The 8,619-nt window shown below is 44.9% G+C and overlaps 1 pseudogene; it reads right to left on the bottom strand.

Moving 5' to 3' along the window:
- Positions 1 to 226: 226 nt before the first annotated feature.
- Positions 227 to 2,631, bottom strand: LOC129043638 (BEN domain-containing protein 3-like; annotated as a pseudogene).
- Between the last annotated feature and the right edge of the window lie 5,988 nt (positions 2,632 to 8,619).

Below are 8,619 nucleotides of genomic sequence, written 5' to 3'. Positions count from 1 at the left end.
TTGCACTCCCCACACTCAGGCTGCACCAGGGGACACAGGACAGAAGTCATAAGGACAAGAGACCAAACTCAAGGCTTCTTTCTTCTGGTTGATTGGGTGTTTATGTGTGCAAGTATAGTAAGCCACACCCCACGGATATAAGGTGCCTGTCTGTGGATGCCATAGGCATGCTCCTGAGCAACGCTCAGTCTCTGGTGACCCCAAGTCTCTGGGCAGGCCACGGCCTTCACTTCTCCACTTTCTTGGGTTTCTTGAGGATGTTGCATTTTTTCCTGTTAGGGCAGTGGCACCACTCATCAATGCTGGGGATACATTCGCAGTGCCACACTTCCTCCACCTTCTCCACAGGGTAGATGGCTTCTACGTCGTGGCGGATGAGCCACAGCTGTGTAGGATCCAGCTGCTTCTTGTTGCAAGCCCAGGAATGGTTGTACTGCAGCCAGAGGTTCTCAGTGGTGGAGGAGCCCTGCAGCCAAGTTGCCCACGGAGAGGCTCTGATGCACGATCTTGCGTACCTCCTTGTCAGACAGCAGGTAGGGAGAGGGCACTGGGAAGCTGGGCGAGGGACCACCACCTCGTCCAAGGGGATCTGGCAGAAGTCCTTGCTGCTCCTCTCGGGGACAGCGGGGGACCCTCAAACTCCTCCCCGAACATTTCGGGGTTGATTGCATAGCTCCTCATGTCTGTGCACTGGGGGTCAGCATGTGGACCTTGCACTGCTGCTGGTAGGAGCGCCTCTGCTCATGTCCTGGCACGGGCAGTGCTTGTCCAGTTTGCCCATGATCTCCAGGGTCCAGAAGCGGTCATTTTTGGCACGGAGGTAGAGCATGTGCACCTAGTGGTGAGTGAACTTGATGCAGGACAAGTCCAGCTGCTTCTTGCCCAGGGAGCCACTGCAGCTGTACTGCTTGTGCAGGTTCTCGTGGGTGAAGAGCTTGGGGAACAGGAGCACCAGCAGGTGTGAGGTGAAGTTGCCGATGGACAGGCTGCTCTCCTAGATACTGCGTAGACGCTCCTTGCTGAGCAGGCAGTTGGCGCCAGGTACCTCCAAGTTGGGCTGGGGGATCTCCAATTTGTCCAGGTCAATGGGTACCAGCCAGATCTTGGAGTGGCACTGCTCGCCCTTGAAGCTATCCTCCACCCTGATTACTGAGATGTCATCGGGCAGAGGCTGGAGGAGTTGCAGCAGTCGTCGCGTGGGGGGCTCACCTTTGTTGACCGCATCCAGCCCCAGGCCCTGGAGCTTGTCGTTGATGCTCTGGGTGCACTGCTGCAGACAGGTCTCCTCCTGCATGTGGGAGAAGTAGACCTCCATGTAGTTGTGGATGATCTGCAGCCTCAGCGGCTCCAGCTCCTGCTTGCCGCCGTCCCCGTAGCAGCTGTACTGCTCACCTAGCTTGCAGTGGTCGAAGAGCTCAGGGAAGAGCCAGTGGAGGAGGAAGACAGCAAACTCGCCGGGCAAAGAAGCTTCATCCAGTAACTCGGTGAGGTCCTGCACGTCCACCACATGGTCTGAGGTGATGGTGCTGCTCTGGTCCAGAGACAGGCCCTCCTCCTAGTCTTTGTGGTCCAGGAAATGGCCAGGGTCCACTGCTCGGCCTCAAAGAGCTGGCAGCCTGGCCACCGGGCTGGCTGTTCTCCATCTCCCACTGGGCCCAGAAGCGGCTGAAGAAGTTATTGAGCTGGGGCAAGCACTCGGCCTGTCACACAGCCGTGTCCTTCACTGAGGGGTAGTAGACCTCCACGTAGTTGTGGATGAGCTGCAGGTGCAGTGACTCCAGCTTACGCTTGGCCTCAAAGCCACAGGCACTGCAGCCTCGGGAGAAGTCGACTGCGGCTGAAGAGCTTGGAGAAGAGCTGCACCAGCGGGCAGCAGGCCAGGACCCCACCCGACAGGCTCTGGTCCACCATCTGCTTGAGCTCTGTGGCCCGTGAACTGCTATGGGGTGGTGGCGGCGGCTGGAATTTGGCCACCATCTCAGTGGGGTTCACCTTCAGGGAGAGCAGGTCCACTTTGCTGTGCAGCTGGGACCTGTTGGACGTGAGGGTGTTAAGCATGTAGAACATCTGGATCAGGAAGTAGATGTTAGGGTCACTGTTGGTGGCTGCTCCAGTGCTGCCACAGTCCCACTTCTGTGACTCATTCATGAGCCTAAATGGTGAGGGGCTGTTGCTGGCATTTACCTTCTGGAAGAGCTCATATGTGTTTAGCAGGTCCCCTGAGGGAGGGTTCTTCTTCTCCATGACCTTGTGCAAGATGCCATACAGAGGCTTCTTGTAGTAAGGGGTGGTGGCATGGTTGCAGGGCTTCTCCTTGCCTGGCCACACAGAGCCTGAGCTCCTGCCCTGCCGGCCTGCTCTCCATTGCCTTGGCAGGGTGAGCTGTTCTTGTGTTCCACATGCCTGCCAGGAGCGCCTCTGGAATCAGCTGCCTCCTCTCCACACTGGGGACAGAGTCTGGCTGGCCATTGCTGACCAGCTGAGTCCTGGAGGGCAGTGAAGACGCTGTCCAGAGGGTGCTTCTCAGAAGTTCTGGAATTAATGGAGCAGTCTAGAGCAGCACCTTTGGCCTCTGTCTCCACTTTCACTTCTTAGAAGTTCTACATCTTCACTGAATTCAGTTGAGTTCATCTTCTGTTCCACTGGGACTTGAGTTCTGTACTTTGCTGGGCAGGCCCGAGCCAAGTTTGGGCGCCATGTGGCAGGGAGGGTGCAGGGCCAGGGAGTGGGGGCAGCTCACAAAGGGCTTGGCCAGGGTGGCTGGGGGAGGCACGGGGGGCAGCAGACAGTCAGGTGCCGTAGATTTCCCCTCTCTTTGTGAGTGTCTGTGTGCTGCGCTCTCGTGTGATATGACAGGACTCCATGTGTCATTTCCGCATAGGGACACAGGAGCCCTTGCTGCAGTGGAACTGCAAACCCTCCACCCACAGCTCCGGCCCACCCCTCCCCCTCAGCGGGGTACACGTGGGCTATTTCCTTCTTATTTATTTATTTTTTATTATTTTTTTCCTAGACTGCTCAGAAGAGTAGGATAATTTCATGTATATGTGGGTTTCGGAAATTTTAATTGTATATTTCTAGGGTTCTTGCATATACTTGGGATGTATATTTGTGAGTAGCATGGATATAAATGTATTTTTAAATAGGAATTGTTTTAGGATGCTTTGGGGGTGAAAGTATATGCATAGTTTATGATGTGATAGAGTTTAGAGGTATTGATTAAGGGAAGTGTTTTATGAATTTTGTCAAATGTGTTTTCTGCAATAATTGATATTTTTCCTTTATTCTATCAATGTGGTGTATTGCACTGATTGATTTTCGGTGCATTGAAACCATCTTTGTTGAATGGTGTTGAACTATCAATACCATTGATGTTGAGCCATCTTTGCTTTTCAGGAATATATCGCACTTAGTCCTGGTGGATAATCTTTTAATGCACTGTTGAATTTGGTTTGCTGGTATTTTGTTGAGAAATTTTGAATCAATATTTATAAGGGATATTGTTCGCTAGTATTCTTTTCTTGCAGTGTCTTTGGCTTTGCTATCAGACAATGCTGGCCTTGTAGAGTGAGTTTGGAAGTGTGACCTCCTCTTCAATTTATTGGAACAGTTTGAGAAGGATTGATGTTAATTCTTCCCTAAATGTTGATAGAATATACCAGTAAAGTCATCTAGTCCTGGGCTTTTCTTGGTTGGAAAGTTTTTGATTACTGATTCAATCACCTGATGAGTTATAGGCTTCAGATCTTCCATTTCTTCATGATTCAACCTTGGTAGATTGTGTTTATGTAGTAGTTGTCTATTTTACGTAGATCATCCGTTTGTTGACATACAATCATTCATAGTTCTCATAATCTTTTTTATTTCTATGAAATCAGCAATATCCCCTCTTTCATTTTGAATTTTAGTTATCTTCTCTCTTTTGTCTTGGGTAACCTAGCTAAAGATTTGTTAGTTTTTTTGTTTTCTTTTTTTTTTTTTTGAGATGGAGTCTTGCTCTGTTGCCCAGGCTGGAGTGCAGTGGCACAATCTAGGCACACTGCAAGCCCCGCCTCCCAGGTTCAAGCAATTCAGCCTCCCGAGTAGCTGGGACTACAGATGCCTGCCATGATGCCTGGCTAATTTTTGTATTTTTAGTAGAGATGGGGTTTCACCATATTGGCCAGACTGGTCTCGAACCCCTGACCTCAGGTGATCCACCCACCTTGGCCTCCCAATGTGCTGGGATTACAGGTATGAACCACTGCACCCAGCCTTTGGTTTTGTTTTTTTGTTTTTTTGTTTTTTCTTTGTTTGTTTGTTTTTTTCAAAGAACACATGATTTTTTTGATTTCCTATTTTTTAAAAAATTTTTCTATTTTATTTCTGTGCCCTAACCTTTATTGTTAACTTTTCTCTGCTAGCTTTGGGTTTAGTTTTTTTGTTTGTTTGTTTGTTTTTGTTTTTGTTTTTGTTTATTAAGATGTAGAGTTTCATCATTAATTTGAGATCTTTCTTCTTTTCTAATCGAAGTGTTTACAGTTATACATTTCCCCTAGAACTGCTTTTGCTGGCTCCCATACATTTTGGTATATTGTATTTTCATTCAAAGATACTGTCTAATTTACCTTGTAATTTCTTCTTTGATCCATTGTTTGTTTAAGAATATGTTGTTTGAGGCCAGGTGTGGTGGCTCAAGCCTGTAATCCCAGCACTTTGTGAGGCTGAGGTGGGCAGATCACCTGAGGTCAGGAGTTCAAGACCAGCCTGGCCAACATGGTGAAACCCTGTCTCTACTAAAAATACAAAAATTAGCCAGGCTGGTGGCGGGGGCCTGTAATCCCAGCTACTCTCGAGGCTGAGACAGGAGAATCACTTGAACACAGGAGGCAGATGTTGCAGTGAGCCGAAATCATGCCATTGCACTCTAGCCTGGGCAACAAGAGCAAAACTCAGTCTCAAAAAAAAAAAAAAAAAAAAGGTTGCTTGATTTCCACATATATGTGGATTCTTCTGTTGCTTATTTCTAGTTTCATTACATTTTTATCAGAAAAGATATTTTGTATGATTTAAATGTTTTTAAACTATTAAGACCTATTTTGTGGCCTACCATAGTCTGTCCTGGAAAATGTTCAATGTGCACTTGAGAAAAATGTGTGTATCTTCTTGGTGAGTTGATGCTTTTATCATTATACAATGTTCATGTACCTTATACCAGTTTTTGACTTAAAGTCTATTTTGTCTAATGTTGCTATAGTCACCCCAATCTCTCTCTTTTTTCTTTCTTTTCTTTTTTTTTTTTTTTTGAGATAGAGTCTCACTCTGTTGCCAGGCTGGAGTGCAGTGGCGCGATCTTGGCTCACTGCAACCTCTGACTCCCTGGTTCAATCAATTCTCCTGCCTCAGCCTCCTGAGTAGCTGGGATTATAGGCATGCACCACCACACCCAGCTAATTTTTGTATTTTTAGTAGACATGGGGTTTAACCGTGTTGGCCAGGATGGTCTCGATCTCCTGACCTCATGATCCACCCACCTCGGCCTCCCAAAGTGCTGGGATTACAGGCGTGAGCCACCGTGCTTGGCCTTAATCTCTTTTTATTACTATTTGCATAGGGTGCTGTTTTAGAGGGGGAAAAAAACCATCAAACCATGTTTTGCTTCTGCTTTCAAACCACCAAGACAATCATCAACAGAGAAGATGTCTGTGACCAAACTGTATGGGATTCTCCCCACCAGCAAGCAGTAGACACTAGCTGGGTATCCTCCAATTAAATTCTGTCACTATCTACCTGAGCATAATGTCAGACCCCACAGGTTGAAGGCTCAGTTTCCAAGACTGCCCCCGCCAAACACTAGTTACAACTCTGGGCCTCCAGAACTTCTGATTGACAGGCTTCAAGTTGGGGTTCCCTCTTTGGGATGGATTAATTTGCTGGAGTGGCTTACAGAGCTCAGGGAAGCACTTAATGTTTGCCAGTTTATTCTAAAGCAGCCATCCCCAGCCTTTTCAGCACCAGTGACTGGTTTCTTGGAAGAAAGGTGAGGGAGATTAGATTCTACCTTGGAGCAGGTAAAGGGAAGACAAGAGGAGTCAGAAAGATTCTGTTTCCTGAGACCTACACCTAAGGCCTAACACACCCAACATTGTAATCAGAGGTACCTTTTTATATTATTTTGCTTTCATCCTATTTGTGTCTTTATCTTTTTTTTTGAAATGGAGTCTTGCTCTGTCACCCAGGCTAGAGTGCAGTGGCGCAATCTTGGCTCACTGCAACCTCTGCCTCCAAGGTTCGAGTGATTCTCCTGCCTCAGCCTCCTGAGTAGATGTAGATGGGACTACAGGTGTGTACCACCATGCCCAGCTAATTTTTGTATTTTTAGTAGAGTTGGGGTTTCACCATGTTGGCCAGGCTGGTCTTAAACTCCTGACCTTAAGTGATCTGCCTGCCTTGGCCTCCCAAAGTGCTGGGTTAACCACTGCACCTAGCCCTATTTGTGTCTTTTTTTCTTTTGGAGATGGAGCCTTGCTGCAGTGCAGTGACACTATTTTGGCTCACTGCAACCTCTGCCTCCTGGGTTCAAGAAATTCTTGTGCCTCAGCCTCCCAAGTAGCTGGGATTACAGATGCACGCCACCATGCCCAGTTAATTTTTGTATTTTTAGTAGAGACAGGGTTTCACCATGTTGACCAGGCTGGTCTCGAACTCCTGACCTCAAGTGATCTGCTCTTCTCTGCCTCCCAAACTGCTGGGATTACAGGTGTGAGCCATCGTGGTCAGCCTCCTATTTGTGTCTTTAGATCTAAAGTGAGTCTCTGTAGACATCCTGTAGTTGAATCATATTTTTAAAAAATCAATTCTGCCAATTTATGTCTTTTAATTGCAGAGTTTAATACATTTACATTTAAAGTAATTACTGATAGGGAAGAATTGACTATTGCCATTTATTTTCTTTTAAGTCCTATTGCTTTTTTTGTCCTTCATTTCCTCCATTATTGCCTTTTTGTTTAGCTGATTTTTGTAGTGAAATATTTTGATTTCCTTCCCATTTCCTTTTGTGTACATTCTATTGATATTATCTTTGTGGTTACTATGGGGATTACATATAGCATCCTACATGTGTAACAATGTATTTTAAATTGATACTGGCTAATTCCAATCACAATTTAAAAACTCTACTCCTTTACAACACCTCCCGCCATTTTATATTATTGATGTTACAGTTACATCTTTATATATTGTGTACCCATTACTATATAATTATTTTTATGCTTTTGTCTTTTAAATTATGTAGAAGAATAAAAAGTGAAGTTATAAGCCAAAAACTGATTTTTATATTTATCCATAGATTTGCCTGTATGGGAAATCTGTATTTTTACATGGCTTCTAGTTACTGTCTAGCATCCTTTGTTCCTTTTGAAAGATTCCCATCAGCATTTCTTGTAGGGCAGGTCCTTCAGCTTTTATCTGGAATATCTTAATTTCTCCCTCACTTTTGAAGGACAGTTTTGTTAGATATAGAATTTTTGGTTGATTTTTTTTCCTCAGCGTTTTAATTATACCATCCCACTAACTTCTGGACTGTACAACTTCTGCTGAGAAATATGCTGATAATTTCTTTGAGGAAGTATCTTGTGCTGCTTTAAGAGAATGTCTGAAACTGGGCAATTTATACTGAGCAGAAATTTACTGACTAACAGTTATTGAGACCAAGAAATCCAGTATCAAGGTGCTGGCATATTGTGAAGGTCTTCTTCAGTGTCACCTTCTTACTGTGTGATCCCATGGTGACAAGCATCATGTGGCAGAAGAGCAACAGGGGTGAGAGAGAGAGACAAAGGGAACCTGAACTTGCCATTTTCTAATGGCATGCATCCCACCAATGGGGGCAGAGCCATCATGGCCTAGTCATCTCAAAGGTTTCACATCTTAATAGTGTTACATACAGTGTTAATTGAATTTCAATATGAGTTTTAGAGGGGACAGGCATTCAAACTGTAGCACATGTATGTGATAAGTTGCTTTTCCCTTATTGCTTTTAAGAGTCTCTTTTTGTCTTTCAAGAATTTATGTGTTTTATTGTGTATTTCTTCAGATTTTATTAAGTTTCTTGGATTTATGTGTCTATGTCTTTCCTCAAATTTGGGAAGTTTTGGGTCATTATTTCTTGAAATAATCTGCCTATCTCCTTCTCCTTTCTCTATGTCTTATCCTACTATGACCCCCACCCCATAATGCATGTATTGGTCTACCTGATGGCACCCCATAAATTCCTTATGCTCTGTCCACTTTTCTTTATTCTTTTTTCTTTTTGCTCCTCAAATTCAACAGGGCCCGTCTTCAAGTTCACTGATTCCTTCTTCTGCCTGTTTGAATCTGTTGATGAATTCTAATGAATTTTACAATTCAGATGTGAGATTTTTCAGCTCCAGAATTTGTTTGGTTATTTTTATATAAATTCTCTTTGTTGATATTTTCATTTTGTTCACATATCATTTTCCTGGTTTGGGCGGAGGGGGGTTCTTTGTGTTTTTCTTTTGCTCTTTAAGCATATTTAAGACAGTGGTTTTAAAGTCTTTGCTAGTAAGTCTGATGCCTTTTATCTTCAGGAACAACTTTTAGAGGGTTATTTTGTGCCTA

This window comes from Pongo pygmaeus, chromosome 13, assembly GCF_028885625.2.
Source record: "Pongo pygmaeus isolate AG05252 chromosome 13, NHGRI_mPonPyg2-v2.0_pri, whole genome shotgun sequence".
Classification (NCBI taxonomy): Eukaryota; Metazoa; Chordata; class Mammalia; order Primates; family Hominidae; genus Pongo; species Pongo pygmaeus.
Note: the sequence above shows the minus strand (reverse complement) of the source record. Positions and strands in the feature narration are given on the sequence as shown.